The 21765-nt window shown below is 38.9% G+C and overlaps 1 protein-coding gene across 2 annotated transcripts in view; it reads left to right on the forward strand.

The window, feature by feature from the left end:
- Positions 1-21765, forward strand: part of LOC122811043 — a 442144-nt gene that overhangs the window by 319710 nt on the left and 100669 nt on the right. The window lies entirely within an intron of this gene.

Below are 21765 nucleotides of genomic sequence, written 5' to 3' on the forward strand. Positions count from 1 at the left end.
ACCAGCTTTTCAGCTTTGCATCATAGGCTGAATGTTTTATGTTTGTTTTTTATGATAAATGTGCTATTTGGGATTTTTCAAGCTAGAGTTTAGGTCAGGTGACTAGTATGATTGTTTTATATGTCATGTGACTACTCCTCTTATTTTTATTGGTTTATGGAGACTTAAATACAAGCATTTTGGGATATTATTTTATTGTATCTGAACAAGCGTTGTGGAAGCAACGCAAAAGCACTTATACTTCATTAAACTGAAGTTATCTTTTAACTGCAGTGTTTACTGCCTCCTTGGTTTCGCCTTTTGATTACATTTTGTACTAGAAGTTGGCTTCATCCATTGACGTGGTGAGATTTTTTGTGACTATGAGATGTAACATGTTTGCAATGCAGGGTTAATGTTTTTATAACCATAAGTGGTCCAATGGCCTAGAGTTCTGCCTTGGAGTTCAAATATTTGACAGTGGAATTGGACAATGATGCAGTAGTACATATGCCACATCAGAATGTGGAGAACAGTGCTGTTTAGGGAGACGTCGGAATAACTGTGGTGCATGACACTGTTCCCTGTTTTAAAACAGTGTGACTATAGATATGACAGTCGAATGATTGGCAATGTCACCATGAAATAAATGGCACAGAAGATGCCGATGGTCCTCATAGTGCATTGAACACAACTTGAAAGCAGTGTGATAGAGATGGCAGGGTCTGCCAATGGTCACCATTTAAACAGCACTTCAGTACTGTAAGACTATCTCATCATATGGATGATGGCTTTGGGTTGTAGGTAAAGCTGATGAGGATGTTTCTGTTTTGGAGAAGCCACATATCTATTTATCTTTCTGTCTGTCTGTCTATCTATCTATCTATCTATCTATCTATCTATCTATCTTAAGCTAATGGGCCTGTTGTTGCACTGACAAAGTCTTTTTAGGCAGGGAGAGACATAATTTTGCAGCATTAAAAGCATTATGCTAATCAAAGGGATACACAAAGGGACATGCATGCATGTCCTGCTGTGCAGGGAGTAATCCGTCTTTGCATCAGTCATGTTTTGCAGTATGCTGCATCTCAGCAACAGTACTTGAAATCATGACTATCCAGCACTGACTGCCCCCTTTGCTTTCTTCTTAATGTTGCTCATTTAAGCATATCTTAGCTGCAGTTACCATCTGAAAAGTGTTTTCCCTGGGAATTTATACTCTTTTTCTCCACTTCTAAATTCAGCCTTACATTGAATTACAGTTAATTTTCTTGTCTTAATGTAAATTTGCTGTAGCGTTGTCGCCTCACAGTTAGACATTGTCCTGTTCGATTCTCAGCTAGAGCGTCGTCTGTGTGGAGGCATGCGTGAATGGGCGTATCTTCGTTGAAGGTTGTGCGTCAGAGCTGGCAACTCGGCACGTATAAATCTACTGCCAATCATTAGCGGACCGGAGTTCCGCTATGGCAACCCCTAACTGGGAAAAGCCGAAAGACACAACAACAACAACAACAACAGTAGTGATTACTCTGTGGCAGGAGATAATTTGTTGCCATTTCTGAAGAGTGCTCATTACCGGCTTGAGTTCTAACTGATTTCTTATTGGTTCTTTCAGTTTATCACCTCAGTTTAACTGTGCTGGGTGGGGCTTCACAGAACAATTCACAACACTCTGTTCAACACATGCAGGCATTTTCAGTTTTAAAGTCAATCTTAGGAACCTTAGTTAACTCCACATTCCAGTTATTGCTGTATACATCTCAATGCTAAGCAGTGGTACATAATTGCACATCTGAAGAAAACCTTAAAACCAGTCTAGACCAAAATTATTTACTGCCTATGTGGTTTTGGTGCTTGAAAAAAATTAATTATCTACATTTATTGTTTCATCCCAAATTAATACTGTAAATTGGAGCTGAAAAACTAGTATCGTCCCCAATTCGTCCACCACAGTGATCTTACTACTAGGCTAGACAAGAATATAGACTGAATGTGATTAACTTAGTGCTTAAATTATAATCAGTGTTTACTCATTTTTAACTAATACTTTAAACCAGGAACTGAAACACTGTTATGTTTTCTTTACTTCCCCAACATACCTTGTACCCTTGGTCAAAATGGAAAGTCTGCAAACCACTCTACCCCCTGTTGCCAGCATTATAGAACTTGGTATATTTAGGCAATATATGCATCACCTCGTGATTACAAATGTCTCTTACTTAATATGTCACTATCTGTTTGTGAGCGATGCAAGTATCTAGCCCACACTGTTGCAACTAGACCCTAACTGTGAGCGTCACTCACCAGTACTAAATTGTCATATGCTACAGCACTAAAAATGTCTTTGCCCAAACTAGAAAGGACTAATAGGTGCAAAGCCCAGTGTAAACTAAACACTGGAACACTATTTAGAGACAATACAACTGCTTTTCTACTCTTGGATCATATCCATTTAACTTATCTTTCCGGTGGCTTTCCTTTGGAATTCTACAAAAAGCCTAATGTTCTGATCTTTTGTAGCTGCCAGTCCTGAACTAACCAGGCCAACCACAGTTGGGCAGAGACAGAGAAGAAACGTTATTTTATTTGCTGCCTTTGGAATTTATCCTCCTGAAGAATGAGTACCATTCCATTTGCTGCTGCAAGTGCTCTATCTCTCACCGCAATTAGTGGTCCTTCTTTTGGTATAATCAACACCTCCTGATTTTACTGCAATGAATTCAACTCTATATATGCACATATGCTGCACCTGTCCCTGATTTTGCAGAATGTCATCTTTTTTGCCTCATATTTTATTAAAGCTTGTGCTTTAACTGCATATTTTTACCACTTGATCAGTCTTTGTAAATCCTTCCTTGAACTCTTCCACATGCTTTATTATTGCATCTGCCCTTGTTGTTGTTGTTGTTGTTGTGTCTTTCGGCTTTTCCCGGTTAGGGGTCGCCACAGCAGAATTCCGGTCCGCTAATGATTGGCAGTAGATTTTTACATACTGAGTTGCCGGCTATGACGCACAACCTTCAACAAAGGTACACCCATTCATGCATGTCTCCACACAGAAGACGCTCTAGCTGAGAATCAAACAGGACAACGTCTTACTGTGAGGCGACAATGCTACCGCAGCACCACCACCGCTGCATATGCCCTTGTATTGTCAGTAAATAGGTTGATGTTACTCTCATTTCACTCACATATGTCGGTAGTCAACACAGTGAAGAATACTGGACTTTGGCCTGACATTTGCCATACATCACTATTTACCTTCTATCATTTTCCTTGTTTATGACATAACCCCCCTTTTGTACAACCCTTTGTCTTCCCTTTTAATAATGCAGCAGTCCAATTTCTCAATATCTCCAATATTCACAGCAGCTTTCTGTGCATATATGAGACAAAGGACTTGCTGAAGACTATCTAGGCCAGGTATATTAGCACTTTTGTCCAAGTGCTCCTGTAACTCCATCATAAAACAGGATCACATTTAGATTGATAGCTTGCACTGCTCATAAACCCATATTGAATTCCGTATTGAATTTGGCTTGGAGATTGTTGTTCGCTATGAAAGCAACCAGGCTTTCCCTTTTCCCCATAATTCCCTGGTGCTGATTTGCTGACAAGTTTGTAGTTTGCTGGATTTTTCATGTTCCTAATGGCACAAAAGTGCTGCTTTTGCTATATTCCACTCCTCGCTCGCTTTAGCACTGACCTCTGATCTGTTGAAGATCACCAGCAGGGATCCACCAGAACACAAGCCATTTCTGTACCTTGCCTGACAGCCCATAAGGTCCTGTGCATTATCTACTGTTGAGACAGTTCTCTCTCCAACACATCCCTCTTTGTCCCGGTGATGGCCCGTCTCTTCACTTCCCATTGACCATGATACTCTCTCTCTCTCGCTTTTCTTTGTAAAGACAGAGGCATACCATCCCTTCTGCTGATTTGCTGTACCTCTGTCTGTTGTCATTTTTTTGGTCTTCTTTTCACTATAACTCAGTCTTGCTAAGGGCTATCTACCCCTTTTTTCATGCTGACTACACCAAAAAAAAAAAAAAGTTAGGGACTTGAAATAATTGCTTATTTTGCTCTTGCTGAACCATGCTAGTTGAGTTTGCTGAATGCATTGTTGCTTCACTTTCTTTGGCCACTATACTTTGTAGTGATGTGGGTAGGCTCAGATTATGTGTGCTGTGGATCCACTATGATTCCTAATGGCTACATGCCTCAAAACACAGTTCTTGGGCAAGTAACATTTGAACCAGATGCCCCAGGTGACATATTGTTCTGAAACATGTTCTCAAAACTGTAGGGTTCTTGAATAAATGAAGAAGAAAAAACAGAAACGTTATATTCAATATCTTACCCTGTAGTAATATGAATCAAAAAAATATACCTAATTTTATTTATGAAACTGGATTAAGGTGCAAAGTACAATCATGGAAGATATTAAAATAATGGAAATAAATACGCCAGCATTTAATATTTCCAAAAATCAATCAATCACCCATTTAGGACCAGTATTTAGAGACTTTTAAGTTACAGAGAAGTGTTTAATAGAATGCAGTTAATGGTAAGATATATGTCTCAAATAATTTTTTTTTACAGTTAAGTGTATGATGTGAGGTAGTGTCAGCTATGCCAGAGAGAGTAGGCAGTGTATGTGTAACATATGCCAGCATAACTAGCTGGAGTTTTGTGAAGATTTTTATGTCATTTCAAAAGCAAATTGATTTGTACAGATGCTTATGTTAAAAATGTATTTGTAAAGTTGCTTGTGCTAAAAATATATCAACAGTGGTTCTGCTGGACAGAAAATAAATATACATGTATGTCAGGCTGTATTATAACTGATAAAATGTATATATGTTAACAGAGGACCCTGGAAGGGAAGGGGTTAAGCTCAGCCCAGATTAGCTTAAGAAAAATATATTGAAATTAAATGACTTGGTTTAGACCATAAATATTTTATCTCACAGGCATGAATGCAGCAGAGATGCAATGACTGGGCTGGGGTCCTGCTGTTATTATCCTTAGTGGTAAACTAATTGATATCCTGGGGTGCCAGAAAATGGTGGGTTAGTCTCTGCACAAAGATGAAAGTACTGAAATTGTTTAACAGTCTTCAGATGCTGGAATAAGTCTTAGCAGGGTTCTGAGTGTGTATTGTGACACATCTGTGCTAGATCCTTGCTCAAGTTTCTAGTGAGGGAACCACAGTCATGTGTCCAGCTGTGATGTCATTTTGTAGCCAGCACTGAAATTGTATTTAGATACTCGTGAGAGATGTAATACCCTCACTCAGCACTCTGTTATTGGAACTGAAACAAGACTGTTACCCATTTCCTCCTGCCTTGCTCTAGCAAGTAAGTAGGGAACAGTAATTCTTCAGTCAGTTAGGAAAATGTAGTGAAACTAGTTAAATATTGTTTTTCTGTATATGTCTGAATCTTTCCATCTGTGTTTTTTCTATATTTCCTGTGAATTGAAACCCTAGTGTTTGGGTTCATAGATATGTACTAGGATAATAGCCCTGGAGCCTTTACAAGACTAGCCCATGGGATTACCCTGACATCATGCCATCCGACCTTAGTTCCTAGTCCCTCTGTCAAGTAGAGCCACTGGAGTGATCCCTGGGGTGAATTTTCTATTGCCCATCCACTCATCAAGATTTATCTTGAAGAGGGTCAGTGAGGTGCTCTGCTTGACATGTATGGGAAGTCTATTCCATAGCATGGGCAGTCTTTGGGTTAGGAACCTGTCCCTCCAGCATGTTCTGTTGATTGTGGTAATGAGATTGAGGTCTCTGAATAATGTGTTGTGGATGGACTGGGATTTCTTTAGATGCAGCATTTCTAACAGAGCTGGGTCAGAAATGGCTTTGTAAGTCAAGTAGGCGATATGAGACAGAGAATAGTTGGAGTTTTTTGTCTGTCCATACAGAATAAGTGTTTAAGGCCTAGGATCCTATTTGTGAGGTACTTTTGCAGCCTCTCCAGTTGTTGTAGGTGTCTAATGAGGTAAATGCCAAATGGGGCATTGTATTCGATGACTGGCCTAATGAGGGAAGAATAGTGGGAGACAATGACCTCTTTCTTCCTGGATGCAAAACCCTTAGTAATGAGATGTGCCACATAGAAGAACTTTCTGACCACAGTGCAATGTGGTGGTCAAAATAGAAGATGCTGTCAACCTGTGTTCCTAGATCTCTTATAATGCCTTCTGTGTTCAGTGGACTACCGTTGATGTGGTAATTCAAGGGAAACGGGTTTTTCCCAAGGGGGATGATAAACATTTTTTGTCATTGGTCTCATTGAGGCCTTTCTGTAGGATGTCAACATCACCTGTGGAGTTAATGATAACTCTCAACTTACAATAGTCTGCGAACTTTGTCAGGCAGAGTCCCTTCATGTCGGCCTGGACCTCAGAGAAGTAGATACCAAACAGGAGAGGACCCAGGACCAAACCATGTGGGACTCCATTCATGACTGATCGACAGTCTGGCTTGGAGTCAACTACTTTCACACTGCGGGTTCTATCTGTGAGCCAATTTTCAACCCACCTAGTGCTATAGGTGTTGATGCCTAGCTTAGTGAGTTTTTCTATGATTCCTGAGTGGGGAATGGTATCAAAGGCCTTGGTCAGATCAAGGTAGGCTGTATGAACCACCTTGCCTTCATCCACAGCTCTGGTGACTGACTCAAAGAACTCGACCAAGTTGAGCAGGCATGCTCTACCCTTCACAAAACCAAACTGTGTAAGATCCAGAGTTTTGAGATTCCCTATATCCTTGTTTATTAGGTCCATGAAGATGCGTTCCATAGAACTGCATATCTCATCAGGCTAATGGGGCGATAGTTCCCTGGGTCTGTAGTCGCTCCTCCCTTGTGGAGAGGGATGACTGTAGCAATGCCCCATTTGGAAGGGACAATGCCTGAGGGTGAGGCTGTGATTGAACAGGGCACACAGGTGAGGTGCCATTTCACTCTGTAGTTCATGTAGAACACAGCTGGGGATATTGTCAGGCCCCATAGAAGCTATATTCTTATCCTTGGACAGAGCTGTTTTTAACCTCTGCAGCAGTAATACTGGGTGCCTGGCAATCTACTGGTATTGTGATTAGTCCTTTTGGGGAGGAGAGGGGTAAAGTTGGCACTGAATCTGTCGACCAGTATATTGGCAATATCTGTTGGCTCAGTATAGGAGGTACCATTGTGCAGTAGCTCAGAGATAATCTGGGTATTGCCATGGAGATTCTTTACATAACTATAGAAGGCCTTGTGGTTGTCTTTACTATCTGCTGCAATTCTGTTTTCATAGCTAGCCTTAGAGGATTTGATGAGGGATCTCAACATTTTGTTGAGGCTGATAAGGGAGTTTTTTTTTCCAGTCTTGGGACTTCACCTTATTCTGCATCAGTTTCCTTCTCCTCCTGTTGCAGAGTTTGTTTATGGCAGGGGACCACCAGATTGGCTTCTTTTTTTTTTTGAGAAGAGCATCTTGGTTTTACTGGTTATGGCGTTATCAATGCATTTGTGTACGTGTTCGTACAGAGCATTGGTGTATGATTCAGCAGTCATGCAACTATTCTCCATTTGCATGGCTGCTGTGATGTTAGCCACCTCTGTTTTTAGGAGCCCAAAGTTAGCTTTAGAGAAGTTTTTCATGGTGGGTACCTTTTGGGGGGGGGGGTTTCCAAGGTGATTAGTTTGTGGTTGGATCTAACCAGGGAGGAGTTGACTATTGTTGTAGTGCAAAGGTCGCCCATGTTAGTAATGACCGGGTCAGGGATGTTGCTACCTCTAGTGGGGGTAAGAATGAGCTGGTCTAGAGCATTGGAATTTATGAATTCTAGAAAATGTTGAGCAAGTGTATTGGTACATGAGTAGTTTTCCCAGTTAATGGAAAGGTAGATGAAGTCACCCAGTATGAGTGTTAGGTTGGACCCTAATATTCTCCAGGGTGCTTAGAAACATGGAGTGTGAGTCTTGGGACATGATTAGGGTTCTATAGCAGGCTACAACCTGAATTGCTGTCATACCCAGTGTTAGCTGCACCTGAAGTATCTCAGATGCGTTATGTTGGGCTACCAGTCTGCAGGTGGGAACATCCTTTATGAATATGGAACCACCACCACCTTTGGAGCTTTGGTCCAAGTTCTGGGGCCGAAAGATGTGAAATGAGTTATAGCCTGGCAGTGCAGGGGTGCTTTCTGCTGCCTTGAACCAGGTCTCTGCTACAGCACCAAATGTCGATGTTCTCTATTTTAAGGAGTGCTTCGAGTGAATGCATTTTGAGATTTAGACTTCTAGCATTGAGCAGTATGACCTTCAGACTACATTTGTTTGTAGCTGTTACAGTGGTAATTCGGTCTTTGGAATACTGCCTAAAAAGGGCACTATAGGGATGGCAAGACCCTTGGCCAGTATCCAGAAGCCCAGGGGTGACAGATGCAGGCCATCTCTGGCAAAATATCGAGGTCTGTCAATCATGTCATCCCAGGCAGACAGATACTGGATCCCCTCAGAATGACACCAGAAACTTAGCCAATTGTTGAAATCATCATTTTCTGCTTGAACTGTGGTATCATTCTGGGTGATGGTAGGATGCTGCTCAGGGCTAGGGTCATACCCACCTGGGCTACATAATCCAAGAGCTCCTCCATGTCTCTTTTCATGTAGTACTGGGAGGTACGTCTTAGGTCATTTACACCCACATGTACAATGTCATAGTCAGAGTCTCATTTGTACCTGTTGTTGAGGGACCTGAATGCATGCATTATGTGGCAGATCCTGGCACCTAACAGGCAGCTGACTGTTACTTTCTCCTTATTCAACCTACTGAGTGAGACATCAGTGTGCCTCACTATCGAGTCCCTATGACTAGTGCATTGGGCATGCTATTTTGCCTTAGGGGCTTTGGTTGAGTGGCACACTGTTTAGGATAGTTATGTGTCTTGGGATTAGTGTTGTGTTGTGTTATGGTGGTCAGGTGCATTTCTGCCTTGGAGGTCTCTGCTGTTTGGGTAGACTTATTGAGATCCTCAGCAAAGGTGGGTGTGTGGTTTGTGTTTTTATGAGAAGACAGTGCTGGTGTGTGTTCTGGAGGGTTATGTGTTCCATGTGGTGTGGTGCAAGTGTTGACCTTCTCCTCTTGACTAGCTATTCCAGTCTTGGCTGGAGAGTGTGTGGCTTCCAATTTGGATATATAAGTGCATCTCTCGCAAGTCTGAGTGTTGGGAGGTAAGAGGAGAGGGTTGCCAGTGTACATGAGGCAGTTGCTACATTGCCTCAGGATGCCCAAGTTCACCAGGTTAATAAGAGAAAACACAGGGAACTGACCTTCAGACATGCCTGGAGGGGTGGGCATTATTAATAAGTACTGGAGCTGTTTTCTTGTAGAACATTTAGTGCTGGTAGTACTTTTGTGTGCCACAATAATTGCTTCAATAAGTCTGGTAGAGTGCTAAACTAATAAGCTAGTAAAAGTGCAGGAGAGGAGATAACTAGCAGATCTAAGGGAAAAATTGAAGAGCAGACTCTGGCACTGCTCAGAAGCTTACAAACAGTCCTGGATACAGCAAATCTGTATCTGGACTAGACTAGTTTCAGGAAAGACAGGAAAAGTGCAAATGCGGGCTTTTAAACCAGAAATTTGAAAGAGATGGAAAAACTGCCCAAACAGCCAATAAACTACAATTTCTGGGCCAGAAACTACTCCTCTTGTGGTAGATAGACTATCTAGTGCTTACCACTCCCACTGACAAGCTAGAAGGCTTCTGTCCAACACAGAAAGGCTTAGGGGACTCAGAAGCTTACAAAGAGTCCTGGATACAGCAAATCTATTTCTGGACTAGACTAGTTAGAGGAAAGGTGGGAAACAAGTGCATATGTGGGCTTTTAAACCAGAAATTTGAAAGAGATGGAAAAAACTACCCAAATGATAGATATTCAGTATTTTCATGTTTTCGATTTTATTATTTATTATTAAATATATCTAAGCTTTTAATTGTGACTATTATTCTAGAAAATAGCTTAACCTTTAGGTGTAATTGCATTTATTTTGTAGTACTATGGCCTCATGCTCCTGAAAGTATTGCCGCTTGGTCAAACGTTGCCATTTGTATTCATTTTACTAAGAGGAATTGGGTACCCTGGAAAGATCCTTAGAGTAACTGGCATTTTTAATTTCTCCAAGTCTTTTGGGTTTCTAATACCATGACAGGAATGGACCTCATTCCTAAGTCAAAGTACAATTAAAGTTCATGAAATTAGTATTGTTTCACTCTTTGATGTTAGACAAAAGTGCTCTTCGCAGCACCCGCAATGTGCCCAGTAATGATGACTCCTGCGATTTCTACAATGTTACAGGAATTGGTAACATATCTAAATACAATTGTAAATTCTTTTTTATAAGACCAGTTGCTCCTGGCTTTGTGGGTATTCTGGTGGCAGTGTATCTACCTTTTAGTCTGGGTGAAGGTGGTAGAGTGGGTAAGCTTTGCCAGCCTTTCTCAGGTGTGTGTGTGTGTGTGTGTGTGTGTGTGTGTGTGTGTGTGTGTGTGTGAAAATGAATCTCAAAGAGTGTGCATGTCAGTTACTTTGAAGAGGGACACCCGGCCCCAGGACTGGAGTGTGCTCCCTGTGTGCTGTTATGGGAAATTGTGCTTGATGCAGAGAACCACATCTGAAAATACTGTGTATATCTATTTTTGCTCTAAGTTAACATTCCCCACTGATGTCAGTGGTGAGGACTGAGGTTCCTTGATTACTGACCCAGATGAGGGACATCACAAAGTGCAAAAAATTTTATTTGATACATACCTAGCTAATACCTGAGGAGGGCAGACTATGTGAGTACTAATGTTCTTTTATCTCAGATTCATAAGATCAACTTCATTTAAGAATACGGGTCAGCATTATTAGTGACTGCTTCCCAGTTATTTCCTATAATGAGTACAAAAATCCTTCTGAATTCATTGTGGACTATATAGATTCCTGTAACATAGAGCAGAAGTTTGAGAAGGGACGGAGCAGTCCTGTCTTTCTCTACTTCGTATAATTTTACTATCTAATCTCCTTTCAGTTTCACTCATTGAGAAGATACTGGTTTTATTTTTGTCTCTAAGCAGTGCTTTATACTCAGTGGAGATTGACCGTATCTTATGGAACTCCACATTGATAGAAACTATGCATGATAATCAGTTCTGCTATTCTATATCCATAGCAGATGCTATTACATTCCTTAGTCACTGTCAGTCTTTTGTGTGGCTAAGGAGAGATGAAGACCTGTATCAGTATGATATTCTGCATTGGTCAAGAAATAGAATGAGAATTCTGAGGGACAGGCTTAAGCTTTTTGTTAGCAAACATGGAAACTAGTAAAGGAAAAAGATGGAAAGAATGTGCCCTGTATCCTCAAAAATCAGAATGGTTGATGATATGAATTCTAGTAACAAAAAAAAAAATAAACAAAAAAAAAAAAAAAAAAACAGATGATGATCCATAACATGCCATAGCCTGTGAAACTTGCTTAAACTGATCTTTCCAGATGGTCTGAATATTGATTTTGAGATTATTTATCCAATAGGGTGCAAGTTAATTAATTAATCTCTCCTGGACTTACTCACAGGGTGGACATTAGTGGAGAAAGAAAGGAACCACCCAGGTGTGGCATCGGACCTCTCCACCCCTGGAAAGTCCATTATTTCCTCAATAACAGTCAGTATAGAGGGCATTATTGTGCTGACAGAATGGGAATCTGTTAAACAGTTTTTATTCCTTTTTTATTACTATTTATATCTTTTTTTATATTTTTGATGTAAAATAGTTCCTTCACCTAATGAGTCAAACTTGCTGTATCATGTAATTATTGTTGAAAATAGTATTTTACATCCAAATATAAGTTATATAAGTATTTAATGGGTATTCACATACATACACACGCATGCACATTTCTATCTGTAGAGACAGATAACTAGATATGTAAACACAATCACATATTCAGAGGCAGTTACACACACACACACACACACACACACACACACACACACACACACACACACACACACAGAAACACACAGACATAGACTCCAGTTGCAGCTACTTCAGTGAATCAATGAATGTCTCATTGTGAGAAAATGAATGAAAAACATAATCCTAGAATGCAAGGGATTACAGCTCCCCATCCTTGCCCCTTTACTTTCACTGATTTTGCAGTATAGTGCTTCACTGTGCCTCATAGTACCATTCATTTTCTGGTAAATCACTGAGGATAAATGTCAGTCAATAATGCCAGACTTGAGTGTCATACTTATAATTTTAATGCATCCATGCAGACAGGCTGCATCTTGCAGTCAGAGATAGCTCCATTCTTCTGTCCCTCTCATTAAGCTCTCATTTTCTTTCACTCTCTCTCTCTCCAGTGTACACTCACACACACACACACACACGCGCACACACACATGCACACACATGCACACACACACACTCACACGCACACGCACACACACGCACACACACGCACACACACACACACACACACACACACACACTGAAGTACACATCCATTTTTTTACTTTTTTTCTTGTATCTATGCTTTATTTTAATTTTGCATTCACTAAACAGCAAAGAAAAAATGGTGGTAGTTTTCCTTTTTTTAAGTATCTGAGCTATATGGCAGCTTAAAATATTGTCATTTAGCAGCAGACCTGGCTGTGAAATGGTCATCATGGCAAAGTATTTATACTGAGTCTATCGAACCAGTCATAGACCAACTATTACTAATCTGTGGACACAGACTCTAAATGGCCAAAAGTTTTGTCTGTGTATGGGTTACAAACACTGGCATTTGTAAATAAACTGCCAGTCACATCAGAGCAGTTTAAGTCTTTCACAAAACAAGCTAGCACAATATTTCTGCCATAAGTATAAATCTTTGTAGTGTAGACACATGACCAGCGCAGTGGTGCAGAGGTTGTCTTGTTGCCTCACAGCAAGAAGTTCTCCAGTTTGATTCTCGGCTGGGATGCCTTCTGTGTGGAGTCCACATGTCCTCCCTGCATTCCTCTGTGTTTCGTCTGGTTTCCTCGCATTTTATAAAGGCATGCATATGGAACATTTCGCCTCAGCCTCTGCTGAAAATTGGCTTTGTTCCAAGTTGTACTTTCCCAGTAAAAAAATGTAAAATAAACAAAGAAACAAATAAACACAAATGCAACATGTGCACTGGTGTTCATGAAGAGAAATATGAAGTCAAAAACAGACATCACAAAGCCAGAGATTGAAAGAACAGTCGACAAAACAGTCTAAATGGAAGAGAAGGAAACATTTCTAGTGAACATCATGATATGACAAAATGGCTAATTATAAATAAGTCAAACTGCCTTGAGATCTAGATAACTAGTATACAGAGTCAATGTAGGATATGGCACTTAAAAATGACGTGGACAGATCAAGTATCATTTTGCCTAATGGTTTCTTACTCACTAATAGTTGATTAAGCTTTAAGATTGCACCATAGTATCAGACATATACTTTTGCTAGATGACCAAGTCAAAGCTCAGTGTAGAATGGAACGTCACAGCTTTACCTCTACCATGATGTCTTCATAACTCAGCTCACAAACCCAGCTAAATGGTTGCTTTTAAGAGTAATGATGCTCATCTCAAGATGGCTGTATTGAAAGTCCACAAATCTGGCTGATGAAGTATTTTTCTGTATTAGGTAAGTAACGTAATATGCTAAATGTAACCACAGTCTCTACTATAATAGCATATTTGAGGTACTATTCTGTATGCCCAAGTAAACCACCTCAGTGATTAAATTAGTAAAAAAAAACTTTGCATTTAGAACATTTTTATAAGTGTATAGTATGTGTAATCAGTAAGCAAGTAAATCCTACCTACTGCCAAGAGATAATACAGGATAAGCAAGAGAGCGGTCTCAAACAACACCACTGCAAGCCAGCTCATTGCAGAGGGGAAATTAACATTAAACAGGAGTAGTAAATTTGCATTGCTGCTTCAAGTAACAGGCAACACCTATCATACTCAATACACTGTTCAGTTGTAAATCAGTTATAATAATTGGCTCACCAGGTTTGATTTAATTAGATTGAGCCATATTCATTCTAGTGCAATCTTGCCATTGATAATTGAAACTTGTCCAAAAAAGACACACACACACACACACACACACACACACACACACACACACACACACACGGATAAAAAGTAGCCTTCCAGTACCGCAACACTTTTCCAATGTGGTCCTTTCTCCATCTCTTTATATAGTAAGTATTACTTTTAAAGCTTCAATATAATATGACATTTTAGTAGAGTTTTTCTCTTTTCATTCCTTTCGGAGCCTGTGGTCACTACATCTGACCCAGACACTGCAGGGTCTCTGCCATAAGGGCCAACTCCCAAATGTTTTCACTGAGAATTTTATCTTTGTAAAAATGTAAGCAAATTTAACTTGAAGAAACTTGCTGTGTATTAACTTCAACTAGTCAAATACCTATCAGTGCTGGAAATTGTCTTTAATACCCCCCCAAGAAAAGAGTCCTTCCACTCTAAGGACCACTTACTGTGGTGGCAACTGTTCTTTATCTTAGCCAGTAGTTCACACTGTATATGCCAGTTACTTAGTTTTCTCGGTTGACAAGTTTCTGCATTCAGGAAATGAAAAAAAAAAACTTTTCTGCTTTGTACTTATCTGCTAATTGTTTTGTGTTGGCTATAAACTGATTACTCTCTGTTATAATTTTACCTGAGGGGGGGAGACTGCTATGCTTAGCTTCACTTTAGTCCCCTAACTTACCCCCCAATTTTCACTAACCCCCTCTTACTCTACTATACTTCCTACATACACATTTCACTTGTGAGTCCTACTTCCCAACCCTCCAAAACAACCCTACTACTATCATACAAACATTTCTGTTTCATTTTACCTAATTTCCAGCTCCCATTTAATCTTTTACCAACATTCCCAACTACCTTTTTCCCCTCCCATACTGCTTTGCACCATATTCATTCATTCATAGTCATACCCATCTCTAACAACAACTGTCTGTTCTACATTGTATTTTCTACTTTTTATTTTGCATTTTCATACTCTAGCCTTTTAAATCCCTCTATTCCTTACATTCCAGAGAAGATAACCTATCTTCATTCATAGGCAATACTTTTTTCCTACCTGCCGTCTATAAACTTTTAGACTCCACCACCACTAAATGTCCTTCTACAGTGCAACTTATTTTTCCTTCTTCATCACTACTTTCCCACTACTTGCCAACTATAACATACAAATCCCTTTACTTAACTATGCTACTGCTCAACTTATCCACTATTCTTCACCTGTACTCGGCCATCTGTCATCCTACCTTAACTCTATAATAGCTTCCACCATATCTCCATCTCTGTCCCAACCACCTATTCATACTTCCTCCCTACACTCTCCACACATCACACCAAGCCTATTTAATGATACCCCTTATCTTTACCCCAAATATAGACTAATTAACTTAATTTCAACTCAAACCAAAATAGAATTAAGTGGAAAAATACTCTCCAAAAAAGTATTGATAATTTCCCAGTATACTAAAATCTTTCTAGGAAAAGGCATTCACCCTAATCCTGACCTCACCTATCACAATGGACATTAAGACAATTCTCTTCCATACACTAGTCTAACCCTTCAACCATCACTGCCCATCCCCTGAAATCTAACTTTTGTTGCCATAAATATTAGAAGCATAAGAAATAATATTGCTGAACAACATGCCCATATCACTTAACACACCTGATATTCTTGCTGTAATTACACCTTGGCTTAAACCCAGAATAAAGAACTCTAAAATTATACCTCCCAGCTATAATATCTGCAGTGAACATATAAAGAGGAAGGGTGGTGGTATTGCTTTAATATTTCCCAGAAACTACCTTATTTCTCCATACAATAAACCATTAACAAAATTCAGTTCAGCAGAGCTTCTTGTTAACTCCCTGAACTTAAGCAATTATAAACAAATATGTATTACTATAATAAAATACAAAACAGCTGACAATCCTTGGAGTAAAAGCTCTGTAGTGAATAAAAAGTCCAATAAATGAGTAAAATAAAAAGTCCAACTACGGAGCTACCACAGTACAGGATTCTCTAGCCAGAGCTTCTACAACTAGTAGTGACAGGCAATAACTGAATAAAAACTATAATGCAAAATAACACAAGTTTATTAATATATTAGAGGTAAGCGCTTTCACTTAAGAGCTTCATCAGACCTTGTAACAACATTAAAACCACTGAGAATATATACACAACAAGATAACAGCACAATTAAAGCTAATCAATTAATTAAATATCCTTAAAGAAATATAACTGACATACAGCTAAAAGTTAAAATCTATGAACAATCAAACTTAATAAATGCACAGAAACACTACAGATACTAGAAAATTAAATACAGTCCTATACTAGAATCATAATATAACATAACATCAACTAAAAAAATCATTTATGCAGCCTCCTTCTTTTTAAAACAGGTTTGATAGACGCCCTTTCATTTAGACCCTTACCCCTGTCGGCTTTCGAAGTAATGATCCAACAGGTTTCCCTGTATTCTGTGTGTGTCCTAACATCACCCTCTCTTATACTCATTCCTATCGCCTCAATAACCCTAAATCTAAAAGTATGATGTGGGCCTTGGTCACTGACATGTTTAGAAAGTGCATTATTAGGGAGAGTTTTCCTTATATTGTACAGATGTTCCCTGATTCTATCGCGTAATACTCTATTCGTTTTTCCTACATAGAACGCCCCACAAGACTCACATTCTGCTAAGTAGACCACATGTGGAGTCATACAATTATGAGTGCCTCCAAACAAAAAATTCTTACTTAAATCTGGATGGCAAAACTCCTCTGTAGTATTAATATAACTACAGAAATTACAGGATTGACATGGTTCAGTATGGCCAAACTCTACTTTTTCTATATGATTAGTACATAAAAGTCTCTTCAAGTTCTTATGAATTTTGAACATGAACCTGGGGACATTACCCACTATATTCCCAAAATCATTATTAACTAATAAAATGGGCCAATATTGTTGAAAAAGTTTGGTAACATACCCAGTATCACTAGAATAATGCAAAGGAATCTTAGTGACCTTAGCTTTTCCATCACTCACTATATTATCAGACCGACTATGTGGACCATAATATGGTTTTGCCTTGGTCTCCCTCAGTAGAGCAAGATCTTCCCACTGTTTCTCCAATTCTGCAGGAGTATATCCTCTATCTAATAAATTCTTCTCCATATTAGCTAATTCTAAGTGAAAGCCAGTATCTGAGGGATTCATTCTAGAGGCTTTCATACCTTGTCCTCTGACAAGGTTCTTAAAAACATAACCTGGATGCATACTCATCCTAAAAAGAAAAGTGTTCATATGACAAGCTTTACGAAACACACCTGTGTTAATTATTCCTGAACCTAACTTCTCAACATAAACATCCAGGTATTCTATGAAATCAAAAGAAAACTGATACGTAAATTTCAAACACTCTGTTAAATAATTTACAAGCTCAAAAAAGCTTAGGAATGCTTGTTGAGGACCTCCCCACAAAATAAACAAATCATCTACAAAGCGCCTGTAAAATAAGACATAGCTCTTAAACTCTATCTGTGGAAAAAGCTTGTCTTCCTCCCACTGGGCCAAAAACATGTTGGCATAGCTATTGGCACATGAAGTGCCCATAGCTACGCCATTCCTCTGTAAGTAGATGTCATTTCCAAATATAAAAACGTTATTACTAAGTACTGTTTCCAAAAGAAAACAAAGCAAATCAACCTGTAAATCTCAATATTCACTATGTGAGCTTAAATATGTCTTAACAGACTGTATACCCATTTCATTGGGTATCATGCTGAACAAGGATTGTATATCCATTGTGACAAAGGCTACATTACAGGTATCCTCTACATCCTTCAGACACTCATATAAGTCCACCAAAAATTGCTTAGAATCTTTCAAGACAGTTGAATTCAAATTAATCACAGGATGTAAGTGCTTCTCTATCTCTATATATAAAGAAAGGGGTTCAGTGACCCAACCTCCTCCTGCAACAATGGGCCTCATTGGAGGGTCTGTGGGATGTTTATGTATCTTGGGGAGACCCTGAATGATAGGGATTAGAGGATTATCAACATACAAAAACCTAAATACCTCTTCAGGGATGAGGGCAGCTCTACTAATATCAACACTATCATTTCTCACAGTATTAATGATCCTGTGTACATCTGTAGTAGAAATCTTATTATAAAACACTACATCTTCCAACATATTATGCATAGTTTGTTCATAATGCATTCTATCCATGAGTACAATCCTACCCCCTTTGTCCGCCAGTCATATAACTAACATATCATTATTCTGTAGGGTTTGTAAAGCTCTCCTTTCTGTAAATGTCAAGTTTTGCCTCAAGGCATCTATTCAAAGTATGTGTCCTATTCTCATAAAAATGAAAAATCTCGTCTTTTGTCAGCTTGCAATAGGTTTCAACTAAGGGATGATTAGAAGGTACAAAACTACCAGGTTTCCTCAAGAATATATCATGTCTGATATCTCTTTCTGCATTACAAGTATTATTACCAAAGATGAGGCATAACATAACATCCCTACAAAATATCTTCAAGTCTAAAACAGTATCTGCCAAACTACTCAGACGAGTAGGTATAAAATTTAAACCTTTATGTAACACATTCTGTTCTTCTAACGTCAAGGAGTAGTTAGAAATATTAAAAATTAGTGAGGTTTGGTCCTGCCCCACATCTTCTTGATGGTTTGGTTCAAATGTAATTCCCCTGACAATTTTCTTTTGTACCTGTTCCTGCTGTTGGACCTGCCTCTTCTCCCTCCCCTGTCCACTCAGACAGGTAGCGGAAAAGGGAGTTGGCCATCAATTCCATTGTAGTCACATGCTGGTGGCTCAGCCATATTGACATGCCTAGCATTCACTTTTGGTCTAACCACACATCCACTTACCTTTCTTTATATAGAGAGAAGCACTTATGTCCTGTGGTAGCTCCGTAGTTGGACTTCTTATGTTATTCAAATATGTATTACTGTTATTTATATCCCACCTGGCGACAATACAGCTGTGGTAGAAGATATCCTACATTGGATATATATAATAATTCCACAAGAAAGTATATTACTAGGTAATGTGAATCTCAATTAGTTGTTCATAAACTATTACTGTCCTATATCTAGAGTGAACTTATTTGGTTTCACACAGATAATTAATAGCTCCCTGGATTATAGCAAGACTTCAAATTCAGTATTATACTAGAACTTAGTATCAGACCATAGCAAATACACCACCTCTGGTACAATGTCTGGTTATCTCAGTGAACAAACAATCTATACAACCAGACGTTTTACACATCCACATAAAGTGCATGTTTATAAAACAGCACACGCCCTTTCCATGTTTAACCCAGAAATGTTCATTACTACCCTATCAACTATTAACTGAACTTCCTAAGGATCCTCCCCTTTGACAATGCTGTAACTGTATCCAGTACAACTTTCCTGAATATCCTAAATAGCCTTGCACCTCCTAGAAGGAAGAGACTAAAAAATAATGCAATATGGCTGTCCAAAATGTAGAATGCTAATGCAAGATGGAGAAAAAGCAAGGAAAGAACGCCAAAACCATAAAACAACAATATACTGAAAACTTCAGAATGTTTTGCAATTGTACTAAAAGGCACATTAATAAAGACAAAAATATACTATAATAACTTTCAGAATAATATTAAACATAGTCCTAAAACATTCTGGACAGCCATTAAAGAAATCTTGGATTCTAGTCATAAGCTCATCACTAACCCTCTCACAATAACTCTTCACTTTAAACTGCAGCACAGTTCAGCTCTTTTTTTCATAGATTGTATAGCTTATCTAACCAAGGATTCATCAGTATCTTGTCCTAACCCTACCTAGCAGCCACATAACACCACATCCACTTTCACCTTCAGATTTGTGCCACATCCTTTATAAAACTACTCACAACAAAATCAAACCATGCTCCGTGTCAGCTGATTACCTTCTAAGTGAGTACCATAAAACAGTAGTCAATAGGATTGCCTACGCTGTCTCATTCTTTATAAGTATGTCAATCCAGCAGTCCCACATTTCTTCTCTCAGGAAGAAGTCACACACAATACTGTCAATAAAGCTAGCGATAATGGAAAACTGGTCTCCTCCTTATTTCTAGACTTCTTTAAAGCCTTCAACACAGTTTGTTACAGGAAACTTCTACTTCAAATGTCTTCATTAATTCAAAAGCTACTTGTCCAATAGGTATCAGTCAGTAAAATGGAACTACACCCTCTCTGCATACTCTCCACCACTGGTGTACCACAAGGCTCTGTCCTTGGTTCCCTCCTCTTTAACATTTCAACAATCCCCTCCAAATATCCATACAACAGGCCTCCCTAATACAGTGTGCAGATGACTCCACACACCTTTACACATCTTGATAACATGGCACACTTTGAAAAAAATTACTCAAGTAGCTTTGACTACAGCTGAAACATAACTTTGTAACTCACAAGTCATGCTCAACGCAACTGAAACATGGCTTTGTAACTCATAAGTCATGCTCAATGCAACTGAAACATGGCTTTGTAACTCACAAGTCATGCTCAACTCTAAAAAAAAAAAAAAAAAAAAAAAAAAAAATTCTCCCATGAAAAAAAACAAAATTTAAAGTCCTCTCTCTTTATAATACAGCCATTGAATTCACATATTATAACAAATTATTAGGGGAAATACTGAATGATAATCTTAAATTTGACTTGCATATGCAAAATTACATAAGAAAAAAAGTCAAATATGTTTTCAATGATGCAACTAAAACTATACTTGCCCTACTTATCTCATCTTCACACTTCTTTACGGGGTTTCCATCGTTATTAACCTTTGGGTATTGCAAAAAGCAAAACTTGAACAATGCTATAACAGAATTGCTAAATTTGTAGCAATACTCCTTTCAGAACCAAACACTGTATAGCTCTAAAAAGCCTGAATAGATTAGAACTACCCCATCATCTAACACACATAAAATTATCTGGAATCCAGCTGCAGATCCAGCACTAGGTAACATTCCACACAGCTATGTTCCCAGTTGGTCATTATGATCCAATGATCAAAAACTCCTGTCTGTCTACATATCTATCAAATCTGCTGGACATTATCTGTACTTGTACAAGGTTGGTAAGTTCTGGAACTCCTTATCTCCATCAGTCAGGTCAGTACCCCTCCCTCCCTTTCTTCAAATCCATTCTGAAAGACCTCCTAACCAAAAGCTGTCTCTATTCTTGCTCAACACTGGGATAAACTATATCCCTAAATTTTATTTATTTTAAATTTCTTAACCGGGAAAGTCCAACTTAGTGAAGCCAATTTTCAATGGACACCGGGGGAGAAATTCTCCAGACACATGTCTTTGTAATGTGGGAGGAAACTGGAGAACCTGGAGGAAACCCACACGAACACAGGGAGGACATGCAGACTCCACACAGAAGGCACTCCAGCCAAGAATCGAATCAGAGAACTTCTTGCTGTGAGGCGACAATGCTACCACTGCACTGTCCATAAATGTAAACAAATACCGTCTATCAATTTCTCTTCCCTGGCTTTTTCTTTAAATATTCCAAAAACCTGCTTTTCACACACTTCCTATTGCAATTATTTGTATTATCCTAACTTATTTTTAATTTCTCTG

Source organism: Protopterus annectens, chromosome 9.part0, assembly GCF_019279795.1.
Source record: "Protopterus annectens isolate FY-2018-M chromosome 9.part0, PAN1.0, whole genome shotgun sequence".
NCBI lineage: Eukaryota > Metazoa > Chordata > Ceratodontiformes > Protopteridae > Protopterus > Protopterus annectens.